This window comes from Desmodus rotundus, chromosome X (genome assembly GCF_022682495.2).
Source record: "Desmodus rotundus isolate HL8 chromosome X, HLdesRot8A.1, whole genome shotgun sequence".
Classification (NCBI taxonomy): Eukaryota; Metazoa; Chordata; class Mammalia; order Chiroptera; family Phyllostomidae; genus Desmodus; species Desmodus rotundus.
The window spans coordinates 78,717,278-78,733,825 of record NC_071400.1 but is presented as its reverse complement, the minus strand read 5'-3'; the positions used below and the strand labels follow the sequence as shown (position 1 = coordinate 78,733,825).

At 36.3% G+C, this 16,548-nt stretch overlaps 1 pseudogene; it reads right to left on the bottom strand.

Annotated features, from left to right (window-relative positions):
* Nucleotides 1–2,357: 2,357 nt before the first annotated feature.
* LOC139440526 (PIN2/TERF1-interacting telomerase inhibitor 1 pseudogene) overlaps nucleotides 2,358–16,548 on the bottom strand; it is a 129,969-nt pseudogene continuing 115,778 nt past the window's right edge.

Here is a 16,548-nt window from a genome sequence, read left to right as displayed (position 1 = left end):
ACCGATGCTTCCCTGTCACACAATAAAGAGTTTTTCAAGGGGGTGAGGATATGTGGATTCTCATTTGAATATGTTTTGATATAAACTTTGTGGATGATGTTGGCAAAATTTCCTAAAGTTTTAAATGTGTGCGCATTGATCCATCAATTCCAGTTCTGGATATCTACCTTAAAAACCACTTAGAATGTACTCAGTGATGCTTAGGTGGTTTTAATGATGCTCAATGCAAGATGGTTCCAGTAAACATTTTAACTGAAATGCTGAGTTGTTACTGCAAAGGAAGGGTGATTTTACATTTTTACTTCATCTTCATCTGTTCTGTTTGAAGTTTTTGAAAGCCTTTCAAAACAATTTGATATCTCAAAATACATCTGAAGACACCTTACTATCTTGAGAATTTGTTTAAATTGGGTAAGTGGAATACAGTGGATTTCATTGATTTTATTGCCTTTCTGTAATTTGTTTCTGGGACTAGGGAAATAAAAGTAGTGAAAATATTATCTAGAGTGCTAGATGTTGACAGTGATTAAAAGGACTATTTAAATGATGTTATTTATGGAGGAGTCTTGCGATTTTTGGAAATGCCTTTGGTTCCAGGGAGAGCTTCCTCCTTTGTCAAGTTTGAGATCTTTTACTTCTGTTCATGTTAGACGCTGCACAACTAGAAATACTGCTACGGTATCCCACTCAGAGAATGACTTTTAGTATGAAAATTAGAATAGAACTGAAAATGGGAAATGGTATCTTTGACAAGTGAATATTTCCAATTTATGTAGTACAATCTGGAGCTAAAACAAAAGTAATGGACATTTATTTCAAATTCAGGTTGGTTTTTCAACCAGTCTTATAAAATTATTACCATCATATCAGTGTTTAGAGGCAGAATAATTTTGTAGATAGAAAGCAAGTTTACACACTTATTTTGTTTTAGGACATAATTATATTCTATTCTGACTTGTGCGCTATTGTTGAAAATTATATGTGTCTACAATGTTTAATGGCATTTTATGTTTTTGCCACATTATAAGTTTGAGGTGACCATAAATAAATATTACCTGATTATAAATATCAGGTGTTTTGATTTTAAAAGTGAAGTCTAAACAATTCTATTACATTCAGAAGTATAAAATTATTAAAGGAAGGGGATCTCACTCATCAAGAGAAGGCTGAACGTGCAAGTAAGACCAGATTATTACCTAATGTTATTTTGAGTAGTAAACAAAACAGGAAGTTTATTCATAAGGCTTTCTGCTCTCTTGAATTATGAAACTTGTATTCACTGCCTTATAAGGACTTAATATTTAATGTATGACTCAGAAGGAAAAAAGGAGATCTTCCCTGAATTTGGACTATAGATTTTATAAAACAGCATATGACCCAGAGATCCCTTTTCTGAGTACCTACCCTAAAAATTTGAAAACATTTACTTGCAAAGATATGTACCTCTAAGTTCATCGCAGCATTATACATGGTGGCCAAGATATGGAAATAGCCGGTGTCCCTTAATAGATGACTGAATACAGATGTGGCACATATATACAACGGAATACTACTCAGCTAATGGAAAAGATGAAATACCGTTGTACAATTTACAACAACATGGATGGATCATGAGACTATCATGCGAGTAAAATAAGTCAGACAGGAAAAGTCAAGGACCATATAATTTCACTTAATGTGGGATATAAAACTGAACTCATAGACACAGACAACAGTATGGTGGTTACAAGAGGGAAGGGGATTGGGGGATAGTAGGTAGTAAAGGGTAAAGGGCATCCAATATATGGTGACCGAAGATTGCACTTTGGGTGGCAGGTATACAATGCAGTGTACAGATGATGTATTATAGAAATGTACATTTGAAACCTATATAATTTTATTAACTAATGTCACTCCAATAAATTTAATGAAAAATAAAAATAATAAAAGGCTCACCTAATTAAGCCAGGCCCACCTACGATTTTCTTATAATTATTATTATTTTTCTGGTTAATGGGGAAATAGAGTATCTTTTTTTCAGAGTCTGCAAAGAAATGTATTTGTTTACGAGAGCCATGATTTGGAACATTAAAAAGTTCTTCTGGGAATATGATTTGGGAAAAATGTAGTGAGAAGGCGAGACTCGGCAATCTATGGGTGTGTTAAAAGATGTGTGCGAACTCTGGGGTGAACTCTGCTCTGATTTCAGGCCAAAGATGCTTGCCTGGCAGCACCCTGAGTGGTTGAAAGGCCCTGGCTTGAGAGAATTTATTTGGAATCTTCTTTTTCATTAGTATTTCATCTACTATAGCATTTACTGCTGCCTCAACTTGTTTTTGTAGCTTTTTCTTTTCTTTTTTGGTGGGGGGAGGGTGGTTTCATGGTGAGTCCTGGTCATCACGTGGCCACACACAATCCTCACCATCCTCAGCAGAAGCATCAGAATTCTCATCTCAGTAAGGGTCTCTGAGCTCAACCTGGACTCTCTTTTTCTTGGTCTTGGGTTGGGTGTAATGCTCCACATTATCTTTGGCTCTTTTTTCCTTTTTCTTTTTCCTTTCCTTTCTTTTGTTTACTTCTCTTATGTTTTTCTTTCCCCTTTTCCTTTCTATCCGGGTTTCTGGAAGACCAGCCCTGCATCCATGGCCTATGATTTGTTCTTTAGTCCTGCCATCAGCTTGGCAAAGTCTTCCTGGATGGTGAAGGCACTGCTGCCGTATTCGACATTTCATTCCCATCTGGAGTGGCAAGGCTGAGATAATCCTGGGGTGTCTCCTTACTCTGTCTTTTCCGAAAAATGCAGTCAAGATCTGTTTTGCTCTGAGATATTTCCTTCTCTTTTCTATATTTCCTATAATGAATGTGATTTTTGGAGATTTCAGACTTTTCTTCAAGGCCGAAAGATTTTTTTCCCTTGTTGACCTAGGAGGAGTCTGCTGTTTCTAGCCCATGGCAAGTGTTCATTTCAGCCTGAAGCTAGTTAAAATCATCCCAATGAGCAATCCAGTTGTCTTCGTTATTGATCATAGCTCCATGTCCCAGGTGGTTGTTTTTAACTTGAACTTCGATATGATCTGTGGCTCCTTTCTTTTGAATCCCTAAACCCTTTCCTTTAGGCCACTCCATCTTCTCCAATATTCTCTGGCCAGACGTGGAATCATCCTTACATCCACAACCCACTTCTGTTTCCACTGATGATTATTAGCCAGCTTCGAACTGTGGCAGAGCCTGTGATGCCACCAGGCCTCCAGACCTGAGCAACTGGGGCTACCTGGCAGCTGGCTCGCAGAGAAGTTGGGACCACCTGACTTGCATGCCCAGAGAACTGCAGCTATGGAATATCTTTTTCATGCCATCGGCTATTTAGGATTTTTCTTCCATTACACACACACATAGTAATTATCTATAATTATGTGTCAATATCTATATGTATATATATCTATATCCTTATTTTGTATAATAATACTGAGTCCATTAGAATTAGGATCATTCCAACCAAGCATCTTTTCTCACACTATGGCTTATATTTTAATTTGATTTATGGCACCTTTTAAGGCAGATTTTAATTTTACCAAAAAATCATAGTTTTTTATTCATTTTTTGTGTTCTCCTTTACTAGTACAATGCCACATATATATACATATATACATATACATATATACATACATATGTCATACATATATATAGTATGTCATCCTCACCCAAGGACACTTTTTTCATTGCTTTTCAGAGAGAGAAAGGGGAAAAGAGAGTGAAACATCAATCAGTGTCTCTCTTAGACTTCCTGATGGAGATCAAACCTGCAACCTAGGTGAGTGGCCTGACCAGGAATCGAACCTACAACATTTTGGTGCATGGGATGATGCTCCAACCGACTGAGCCACACCAGCCCAGACTTTTCCTTTAATATTTTTATGTTTTAGTTTTTCTCATTAGGTTTCAATTCATACTTGATTTGTGTAGTGTACACAGTGAAAGAGAAATGTTTTTCCATATGAAATGTCAGATGTATCACTGTCCTTTATAAACTTGAATAGTACATTCTTTCCCCCATGCATTTGTAATGTAAACTCTCTTATATCAAGTTTTTGGTGTATGCATAGGTGTGTATGCATGTTAACACACTTATATACTCTACTTTTGCCATGGTTATATCAATTATTCCTAAATTATTGTCAATATCACATTTTACAAATTATCATATACTTTCAATAAGCCTATGTTCTGTCCAGAGTATCCGTCGTAGAGTGCTTCAAAACTATCTTGCTATTATGGCCCTTTTAAATTTCCATAAATATTAGGTGACTTAATTTTATTTATTTTTTTTCAAACAAAGTGATACCTATCTGTAATTTTTAAAAAGATCTTATTTATTTATTTATAGAGAGAGGGGAAGGGAAGGAGAAAGACAAGGAGAGAAACAGCAATGTGTGGTTGCCTCTGACACGCTCTCCACTGGGGACCTGGCCTGCAACGCAGGCTGTGCCCTGACTGGGAATTGAACTGGTGACCCTTTGGTTTGCATGCTGGTGCTCAGTCCACTGAGCCACACAAACCAGGGCAGGTGGATTGATTTTAAAAGTGAAGTCTAAACAATTCTATGACTCATACTCACAAGTATAGAAGTACTAAAGGAAAGGGACCTCACTCATCAAGAGCAGACTGAAAGTGTCTGACATCTTTTATTAGATTTATTCCTAGGTATGTTTTAAATATTATCACTGTTATCTTTAAAAATAGGTCTAATTGGTTGTCTATGTTTTCTAATACTATGGAATGGCAATTTCTTACTTGCGAAGTTATGAATATGCTTTAGGCAAAACAACTTGTGATAGCGCAGTACCTCTGGGCTAGAATCAATGGAGAGCTCACACTGCCACACGCCCACAGAATATGCACACACGTGTTTGAGAGGATCTGTGGATTCCTACAGAGGAAAGCAAGCAATCCACAGGAGCCTCTGGGAGGGAGGTTGTGGGGTGAGCCAGGGAAATCAGTACTTTGCCCTCGTTTTTTTTATCCTCCAGTTCCTTGCTAGTATCTCTTGTTGGCTGAACCCAACTCAAAGCCTGAGAGTTTAGGAAGGCTGTGAATTCAGTCCATATAGGAAAGCCTTATGGGACACAGAGCAGAGTGGAGAAGGATCTAGAGTAGATCTTGGAGGCACACAGAAGATGTATAGTACTTTCCTATTCGTGTTAGTCAGGGTTCTCCAGAGAAGCAGAGCTAATGGGATATAGGTTTTGGCTTATGCAAGTATGGAGGCTGAGAAGTCCCATGATCTGCTCTCTGGATGCTGGAAAAGCTAATGGTGTGGTTTGAAGCCCTGAGAGCCAGAGAGCTGATGATACAGATTTTAGTCTGGGTCAGAAGGCCTGAAAGCAAGGTCTGAGTTAGAAGGCCCAAGAATAATCTCAAAGAATCAGGCAGCCCTGGCTGGTGTAGCTTAGTGGATTGAGTGCTGGCCCATGAACCAAAAGGTCATTGAATTCCCAGTCAGGGCACATGCTTGGGTTGTGAGCCGGGTCCTCGTTGTGGGTGTGTGAGAGGCGATTGATATTTCTCTCACACATTAACGTTTCTCTCCCTCTCTTTCTCCTTCCCTTCCCCTCTCTCTAAAAACAAACAAACAAATAAAACCTTTAAAAGAATCAGGCAGAGAGCAAATTCAACCTTCTTCCACTTTTCACTTCTATTCAGACTTTCAACAAAATGGAAGATGACCTCCCACATAGGGAAGGGCCATCTACTTTACTAAATACAGCCCACCAATTCAGATGCTAGTCTCTTCCACACACACCCAGAAATAACATTTAACCAGCTCTTTGATAATCCCTTGCCCTGGTCAGTTTGACGTAAACTTAACCACAACAGTGGTTTACACATATTAATTCAATCCCCACAACACTCTTATATTCATCTTATAAATGAAAAAATTGAGATAGAGACAGGTTAAATAATGTAACCAAAGTTTCGCCATCAGTAAGTGAGGGAGCTGAGCTTTTAGCCCAGGCTGACTCATTGCCAGATCTATACTCCTAAACATATTCCTCTTACGTTTTATCTGGTGATTGTGAAATAACAATAATAACATGAATAAATATTTCACTATTCCTTTTTAAAGTATTTTTTATTGATTATGCTATTACAGTTTTCCCAATTTTCCCCTTTATCCTCCTTCCACCCTGACCCCCCCACCCTCCAGCATTGCCCCCTGCCCTTAGTTCATGTCCATGGGTTGTACATATAAGTTCTTTGAGTCCTCTGTTTCCTATACCATTTTTTATCATTTCCCATCTATTTTATGCCTACTAATTATGATTCTTCTTCCCTGTACCTTGTCCCCCCTATTCCTCCCTTCCCCCTCCCCACTGAAAACCCTCCATGTGATGTCCATTTCTCGGATTCTGTTCCTGTTCTGGTTGTTTGCTTAGTTTTTGTTTTCGTTGTTTTTCTTTCCTTTTTTTTTTTTTTTAGGTTCATTTGTTAATAGTTGTGAGTTTGTTGTCATTTTATTGTTCATATTTTTTTCTTTTTCTTAGATAAGGCCCTTTAACGTTTCATATAATAAGAGCTTGGTGATGATGAACTCCTTTAACTTGACCTTATCTGGGAAGCACTTTATCTGCCCTTCCATTCTAAATGATAGCTTTGCTTGATAGAGTAATCTTGGATGTGAGTCCTTGCCTTTCATGACTTCTAATACTTCTTTCCACCCCCTTCTTGCCTGTAAGGTTTCTTTTGAGAAATCAGCTGATAGTCTTATGGGAACTCCTTTATAGGTAACTGTGTCCTTGTCTCTTGCTGCTTTTAGGATTTTCTCTTTGTCTTTAATCTTGGGTAACTTAATGATGATGTGCCTTGGCATGTTCCTCTTTGGGTCCAACTTCTTAGGGACTCTCTGGGCTTCCTGGACTTCCTGGAAGTCTATTTCCTTTGCCAGATTGGGGAAGTTTTCCTTCATTATTTGTTCAAATAGGTTTTTAATTTCTTGTGCTTGTTCTTCTCCTTCTGGCACCCCTATGATTTGGATATTGGAACGTTTCAGGTTGTCCCAGAGAATCCTCAGTCTCTCTTCATTTTTTTGGATTCTTGTTCCTTCATTCTGATCCAGTTGGATGTTTATTTCTTCCTTTTATTCCAAATAGTTGATTTGAATCCTGTCACTGTTGGTTCCCTGAATATTTTGCTTTATTTCATTTTGGGTATCTTTCATTTGTTCTTTCATTTATCGACCAAGCTCAATCAGTTCTGTGAGCATTTTGATTACTGGGGCTTTAAATTCTCCATTAGATAGGTTGGCGATCTCATCACTTAGTTCTGAGGTTTTGCTGTGTTCTTTCATTTGGGCCATATTTCTTTGTCTTGGCGCACCCTTTGATAAGTTGTAAGGGGTGGGGCCTTAGGTGTTCACCCCTGCAAGGCAACCCTCTTTGCTGTGCTGCCTGTGGGGGAGGGGCCAGAGAGGGAACAGTGCAGCTTGCCTGCTCATCTGTAGTGCACTTTCCGACAGACTCTCATGTCAGACTGGAAGTGTGTCCCACCGCAGCAACCCCAGCCTTAGCCCAGAGTGAGCTCTGAGTCTCAGTTTTCCCCTTAAGTCAGTTCCTCCCTCGCAGCTCTGCCAAGCTTGGCAGCCAGCCCCGCCCCTCAGCCTCCTCACCACCATTTTTCTGAGTCTGCCAGCAAGGTTCGCCTTACCAGTCTGGTTGTTCTGGTTGACTTTTTCTTTATTACCTTGGTTGTCAGAGTTCCATGTGGTTTGATTTTCTGGTGCTTTTGGTTGTTTATTGATTTTAGATTGGTTGTTATCCTCCTTTTGGTTGTGCGAGGAAGCAAAGGGTTTCTACCTACGCCTCCATCTTGTCTGGAACCTGTACTATTATTTAATACTAGATAAAATTTTGATTGAAAATAAATTGAAATTTTAAAATAATGTGGGGATAATTTACATAGTTATATTATTAAGTCTTCCAAATGCCAGTCTGTGTATTCATTTAAGTTTTCTGTAATAAGAAGCTTTAAAATTACCTCTAAAATGACCTTAGACAACTTTGTTAGATGTATTTTTAGCTGTATTTTTCTTGTAAAGTATTTTTTAAATAACTACAAGATTTGTGTGTATAAATTAGGTTGTATTTGATTTTTGTATAATAAGTCCCAGTAATTTTGCTAAAATTTCATATTTATTATGTAAATGTAACTACAGTTACATTAGGACTCTATACAAATAATTATCATCAGTGAATATGGTTAATTTTGTGGATTCCTTTCCAATCATTCTCTTTTTAATTTTTGTTTTTCCTTTATATGTGGTACTAGCTGAGTCCTCCATTCCAATGCTCAACAGCAGTTGTATGAGCAGGCATTCTTGTCCTACTTATTATCTTAAAAGTAATACTTTCTCATTTCACCATTGAGTTGGATGAGTTTGCTTTTTAAAAAAAGTTCCATTATATACCAAATTTACTAGTAGAATCTTTTTATAAAATGTACTTTAATGTTACTAAAATTCACATGATTTTCTCTTTAATTTTGTCACTGAGGTGAATTATATCTCTGAACAAAACCTAATTTTAACTATATTTTATGTTTCTTTTCACATTGCTTGATTCAATCTGTGTCTTAGTTTAGGAAACTACAAGCAGACATATGTTTGGTTGCAAATTATTGAGAGAGTGCTGTGTACGAGGGAAGGGGACAGAAGCACACGAGGATGTGGTCTTGGAACACCAGCCCACAAATTTCTTGCCTTGAGGCGGGTGGGCTGAGTTTTTTCTAATTTTATCAGTTGTTGTTCCCAGTATAGCAGCACATGTGCAGGGCATGTAGATGGCAGGGCAAGGCCGCAACCTGTTTTTATAAATAAAGTTTTATTGAAACACAGAAGTACTCATTCATTTAAATATTGTCTATGGCAGTTTTTGTGCTACAAGGGCATCAGCTGCTAGTTACAATTGAGACTGTCTGGCCCACAAAGCCTAAATTATTTGCCACCTGGCCCTTTACAGAAAAGGGATTGCAAACCCTTTATCTAGGTTCATGTTGAGATTGGTCTTTTTCTTTTTAACACTTTTTTTGCTTTTTAAAAATTTTTAAAGGGCAACATATATTTGAGAAATTAAGAAGCTTTTGCAAATGTTAGATATGGGTTGAAAGAAAATAATTCATCCTATTCATCTGGAAGATATTCAGTCACTTTTTTTTTCTTTTTTTTATTGATGTTTGAATACAGTTGTCTCCATTTTCCCACCACCACTTTCCCCCACCCTACCCATACCCACCTCCCACCCTCAATCTCACCCCTCCTTGGCTCTGTCCATGTGTCCCTCATTCATGTTCATTTACAACCCTTTCCCTTCTTTCCCACATTATTTTCCTTTCCCCTCCTCTCTGCTTACTGTCAATTTGTTGTCGATTTCCATATCTCTGGCTATATTTTGCTTGTTAGTTTGTTTTATTAATTAGGTTCCACTTAAGGTGAGATCATATGGTATTTGTCTTTTATCACTTGGCTTACTTCACTTAGCATAATACTTTCCAGTTCCATCCATGCTGTTGCAAAGGGTAGGAGCACCTTCTTTCTCTCTGCTGCATAGTATTCCATTGTGTAAATGTACCATAGTTTATTGATCCACTCATTTACCGATGGGCACCTAAGCTGCTTCCAGCACTTGGCTATTGTAAATTGTGTTGCTATGAACATTGGAGTGCATAGGTTCTTTTGAATTAGTGTTTCAGGATTCTTATGTTAACAAGTTTATAATAATTTTAATTATTATAGTCAAGTGGCCTGTTCTGCATTCCTGTAGACTTTGGAATATTTGAAATAAGTTGGTAGATTTTTTCTTATAGTTCACAGGTAACACTTGCTGAATGTGTAATTTTATTTGTCGGAAAATTTTAAAGCTGTAATAAAATTTCTCTAACTATTTAGCTATTTCAAAAGACCATTTACATTATACTTTTGTGTCAATATTGTTTTTTAATAATATTTTCATAAATGTGTTTATGTGAGCTAAGTTTTATGTTTATTGACATGTTGTTATTTTATCTTCTCAACTTTTTATTTTCTGTAACATTTTTAATGTCCCCCTCATTTTTAAAATATTTTATATGGGCTTTCCTATCTTTTTTCACTTTTATGAATCTTTTCAAATTATTAATATTGTTGATTTTTCTGTCTTATCGTTTTCTTATTTGTTTCTAATTTATTAAGCTGTCCTTATTCCTGTATTATGTCTTTATCTTACTTTCCTTAGATTATGTTCTTTTTCACACCTTTTCAATTATGTGTTTGGATCATAAAGTTCAAACTTTCTGTTTCCCAATATGAGTGTTTGTTTTATATTATTTTAAGTATTTTTAAATGTATCTATTATCTATCTTTCCAGTGTGGTTAATTTATTTACCCATGAGTTGTTTGAAAAATGTTTATAATTTATAAATATACAAGTCTTCTCTAATTACCATTTATTACTGATTTTAACTTAATTGTTTTGTATCAGAGAACATATTGTATATGATTACAATTTATTAAAATTTTTATTGCTTCACGATAAAATGTATAGCCATTAAAAAGTGTTTCATGTATAATTGAATGACTTTGAGGTTTGGTGTATTTCAATAATTCTAGAAAATTCTCTGCTAATGTATCTCTAATTGGATTTCCTGAAGGAGAGGATAAAGAAAATGGAAGAGCATTATTCAAAGATATTAGGCCTTGTTTAATCTTCTCTTAATATCTAATATATTTACTACATTTTCTCTATTACACATTCTGGATACATTTTTCATGTGTATCAATTATTAATTTTTCCTTATCTCTATTGAATCTGTTGTTTAGCTTATCGTAAGTGTATAGTATTTTAAATTTTGAGATAGTCTATTTGATATTTTTGTAACTTGTTTCGTTATTTTTATAGGTTCTTGCTGGCATTTTAAATTTCTTCTTTTATTTCTTTAGATACTGTGAACAAATTTTTTCTATTATGTATCTGATGATTCCTACATGTGGACTTTTGTGTCTCTGAATCTGTGTGTTTTTTGACTTCATTGTAGTGCCTCATTTCCTTTTATACTATCTGTATAAACTCTTTGCAACACTACTTGTGTGAGTATTCCTCGGGGTCGCCCACAGGCTTGGGGTGAAGGTTATTCCTCCAGGATTTATGTTTCCTTGCAAACAGTGTGAAATTGAGCTCCATACCCACCTGCTTTGGATCACTGCATGTTTAGGAATTCCAGGGGAGGATATTTTCCCTCCTTCTACAAGCAAAAGTTCAGTACATGGCCTCCGCCTAAAAGCTGCCTTCTAAAGTTACTCACTTCTCTAGAGTTCACCTTTCAATTTCTTTCTGGAATTTGAGGACTTATTATTTTTTTTTCTCAGCTGAATGATGACTAAAAAAAAATTTATCATGCATCGTTTTGATTTTCCGTGGTAGGATTGTTCAACAAAGAAATGGAATCCTTGATTTGTTTAATACCATATGATACATTCAGTTTCCAAATATACCATTTAGAATTTAACATTACATTTCTAAATGAGATTTTTATATTATTTTGTTTTCCCTTATTATTTTTTAAATGTTAGATTATCAAAATTAGGGTGGAGGATGGGCATAAAATAAAATAATAATAATAATAAATGATTAGCAACAGAAAAAATATTAAGGGTATTCTCATAGCAATCTCTCCTGTATGCTTTGCCATTAAAAATTAAAAAGCAGGAGATACTCTTTTTGACTGTTTTAAATTACCCTGGCTTTAGGAAATATATTGAGGAAACTTCCCTTGTTTATGTTTTTTAAAACAATTTTTTCTAGGTAGGGCTTCTGGGTTTGTGGAAGTGTACTCCTTGTTGTTTGACACTCACCACAGGCATTTGCTATTAGATGAAAGTTTGACACTCATGTGGAATTGTGGGATTCTTCTGTCTCACGAGATATGAGTTTGGATCTCCACTCATGTATGGCAGAGTCTAGGATTTTGATCTCTCAGAGAGCTCTTAATTATTTGCCAGCCAGAAGACTGGACAGGTGACGATTGTCCTTGCTGCCTCCTTGCCCCAGAAACTGTAGTTTTCTGATCCCCTTTATTAGCTATCTGCCGGCATTTCGGCCCATTTCCTGATGTGAAACTTCATACAGGCATAAGATCTCGTCCTCTTGCATATTACAACTCCAGCCTTGTGCAACCAGGGCCTATTTTCAGGTTTGATAACATCCTGGAACACCATAGTACCAACCAGCAGAGTTAACACTGTAGTATTGAGTTGGCTTTCTGTTTCTGGAAACTAGGGGTATCTTCTTCTCTAGATATAGCTGAGCTGTGAATGAACAATTTTGTCTAGGAATTTCTTGTTCCAGGAGTTGGAGGGGCATCAGTGCCATTCATTAGGCTGTGCTACCAAAAGCAGCCAACCTTTCATTATCTGCTAGTTGAAGGGAGGCTATTGAAATGCTGCCCAAATCTCTTCATCAGTGAAATGGGCAAAAAGACTGTCATTTAACCTAATGATATCATATTGGAGAATGACCTAAATCATTATAAAATTACACTATTCTATGAATAGTGTTCTAAATGGATGCCAAAGGCATTGATACTTTAATTTTCTCTTTTATGTTTTCCCCCTATAATGTCTACTTTTTAAACCCTGGCTTAATGCCCATAAATGTAATGTTTTCCACTTATGTTATTTTCCACTTCACATTTCTCAGTCCAGAGGAAATTTTAACACGAGATTTCATTTCAATAATATCCTCATACATCTGTTTGAAAAGTAATGTGATTTCTATTATAATTGTTCTGTCACTATAGATAACAGTCCCAAAGGCATTTTGAGTTTTTCTTCACTTATGAATTCATTTATTATGTATACAAATATCATATATAAATATTTATCCATCTTCTAACTGATAAAATGGATATCTTCCAATAGTGATACAATTAAACTAATAGAAAATATTCTGCACCATGATGAGAGCATTATCTTAACCTGTGCGCACTACTCTAAGGGCCCTTTCAATCTCATTATTGCTGGGCCAACCTCTGCCTTCTCACAAAAGAAATTCACATCATAGGAGTTCTATATTCAGTGACTTTTAAAAGAACTTAATGTTACCCAAAGTAACTTCATTGAGATTATTCCATAAGAACAAACACTGATACAAATATTGTGTGGTTGAAATCTGCTAAGAGAGTAGATCTTAAATGTTCTCAACACACACACAAAAGTGGTTACTGTGTGAGATGATGAATGTATATACTAACTTGACTGTGGTAATCATTTCACAATATATATATGTAAACCATATCATTATGTTGTACACCTTAAATACATAGTTTTATTTATCTATTATACCTCAGAAAAGCTGGAAAAAAAAGAAAGAAAGAAACAAACCTTAACATTGTTGATTAGATCTTGGTTTATATAACTCTTGAGTAAATATTGGGCATCACCCAATTTTTTCCAATGAAGATTCTATAATATATTATATATGTATGTTTACTGGCTGAAAACATACCCTCAAGAGAGGTCCCACGCATAGTTTTAGATTCTTTAATAGTGATTCATGACCAAATCTCTGGGTGACCTCAGGAAGCTGAATTAGAAGCATGTAGATATTTAGATATCAAATCAGCTTCAGTTCTTTATAAAAAATCTATTCAATACATCCTGAGTTTGGATGATAAATGCTTTTCATATGAACTACATCTGTTGGGAGAACATATTAGTGGAGGAATACTAATAAGTCAGCTATTTGAATGCATTTTGTTCTTTGTTGCATTTATAGAAGAATGATGTCTACATTAGGGAACTGATAAGTCCAGAATATTAGTATTTGTGAGACCATATGTGACATTTTAGGCTCAGTTTTGGATGCCACATTTTACAACGATCTTTCAAGGATTGAAATATGTTCAAGAGAAGCTAACTGGGAGTTTGAAATGATGACATGCAAAGAATTAGTGAAAATTTTGGAAATGTTTAGGTTGGAGATTAGAACACACAGAAGACACAGTGTGTTCTTTAAAAATCGGAAGGGTTGCCAGTCATTCGGTAAACAGTCCTTGAGCAAATATCTCACATCAGGTACTTGTTGAGCATGGGCTCTGAGGGGAGGAATTATGAGTAAGAAGGGGTTGCTCTTTTCAAGAAACATACAGGATAATTATAACTCATGTTACAATTGTGTAAATTCAACCAAAAACATAGTCCTGAAAAATTATAGGAGACCATATGCAGAAGGAATTACTAAAATATACAGCAGGTTGCTTCAGATTTCATAACTAGGGACAATGGATTAATGCAACAAGACATATATTTTCAAAAACAATATAATGAAGGTCTTTCTGATGACTTTATTAGTTTTACAGAGAATTTACACTTAGCTAAGCCTTGTATGAACTCAGAATTAACACTACAATCTTCACAGTTGATATTATTATCACTTTTACAGATGAAGAACAGAGGGCACAGAAAGTTTAAGTGACTTGCTCAAAGGTCACATAACTACCATGTAACAGAATTACAGTTTGAATCCACCCAGTCTAGCTCCAGAAAATATGCTCTTAACCACCAAGCTACACTGCCTCTCCAAACACATCATTGGTCTCCATCACAGGCCATTTTCTTGCACAATCTCCATGGTTATCCTTTAAAAGTGACACTGCCCCGATCGAGAGGATGATCTAAGTGACCTTTGAGAACTTTGTGATTATTATGAGTCTGTGCTGCTGCTGAGATAAGCTTATGAGAAATCAGTAGTCATTAGTTTACAAACTAAGGTTAATATGTTGGACCTTTATTTTAAGCCAGATCATGAAATTTTATCTTTTGATTTGTAGAGCAGATAGATATCTGTGTATTCCTCTTGCTTGCCAATTAGTGTTTTCATCTTCTAGACAGCACAGCCTTTTCTTTGCTCAACGAAAATCTTGATATTCTACTCCCTGAGGATATATTCCTCATGACACATCACAGTGCTGCATTCCTCATTGTTTGCCAGTGAGCTTTCGTACAATTTCCCTTTGTCTTCCGTGACTTAATTGAGGTCTCCAAGAGCAGCTGTTCAGCTAGATTCCTGACATCTGTCTTCTAAAGAAATATGTTTGAAATGGATTGAGGCTGGTTGCAAACAACTTCTTATATATTGGTGGACAACACTATTCCAAAGACAAACATTGAAAGGTTTTTGTCTTTGGTGAAGTTTATAAAAATATCCCATGTGACAGGTAACCAAGGTCGATCCACTTCTCATTTGCTGAAAAGATGTCCCATCACTTCACAGGAAGTTCAGTAGTTTGTTCTGGAGCTTGCTGCGATTTTGGTGCAGTGCTCAACTCTTCCTCTGCAATGGGTCTCAGCTGAAGAACTTGCTGCCCATTTCAGTGAATGTGAAAGGAGATCATCTCCACAAACTCCCACCACCACTACCTGCATCTGTGCCCACCCATCCTGCTTTCTTTTTGGTCACTGTGAACTAACTGTTCTCCCAGCAAAAATGAACACTTCCACTTGGGCACTAGATCGAATTTCTTTTTGCCTATTCAAGGACTTTGGTGCTGTAATCTCTCCTCTTTTCTGTGACATAGATTTATTTATTAAGACTGCAAAGCGTTAGGAGGGAGCAGGTATGGTAGATGGTGAAATCGAGCGTTCTGTTTTGGAATGTTCTGTGAAGTGCATGCCCAATCCAATATCTAAGTGGATGTATCAAATTGGTAGATGCATAAATGAGCCTGGTATACTAGGTCTCAAACACAAGCAGGTAATTGGGAAGTCAGAAATACATGAATGGTATTAAAAGCCACAAGATGTGACTGGTAGGTACAGAAAACTAGAGCATCACCAATTGTTTTAGAGACCTCGCAGAGAAGCCAGTAAAGCAGCGTGAGTAGGAATGGCCCATAGGCACAAGGCAGTGTAATGTAATGAAGGACAAGGAAGGGAAGTGTTTCAAGGCAGGAGTGGTCACTGATACAGACTACTACGGAAAAACAAATTAAAAAAATAGAAATGTGAATGTTGGATTTAACAACAATGAAGCCACCTTCCTCTGACAGTTGAGTTATTGAGGGGTGTTGGATACATAAAGTCCAATTTTTTTCCAAGAAGATTTTCTATAAAGAGGAAAAGAGGAAATGGGCGGTACAAGGGGGAAGTACCTGTTGTCAAGGGAACACTAAGGAATGAGTATGTTTGGAAAGTATTTACAGAACTAACAAAGCAGTGAAGAAGTTATACATAATATTCAGGTAGCAAACGTTGATGACATTGTTAAAGTCAATACGGAAAAGGCTAAAAATTATGAAGAAATATAAACATCACACAGATTAAGGTAAATTTAGTAAGTCAATTTGTGTAAAATTGACATGACTTTTCAGAACTGTGGACAGAGAACAGCTCTGAGTAATATTTCCTGGAATAGGTAGAGACAGACTGGTTTTCTACAAGTACATGCGTTATTATTGATGCCTTTAAAATGTATCTGGTGCATACCTGTTACTAAGAAATATTATGTCCTTTAATATAACTTCGGGAAAAGATATATATATATATAT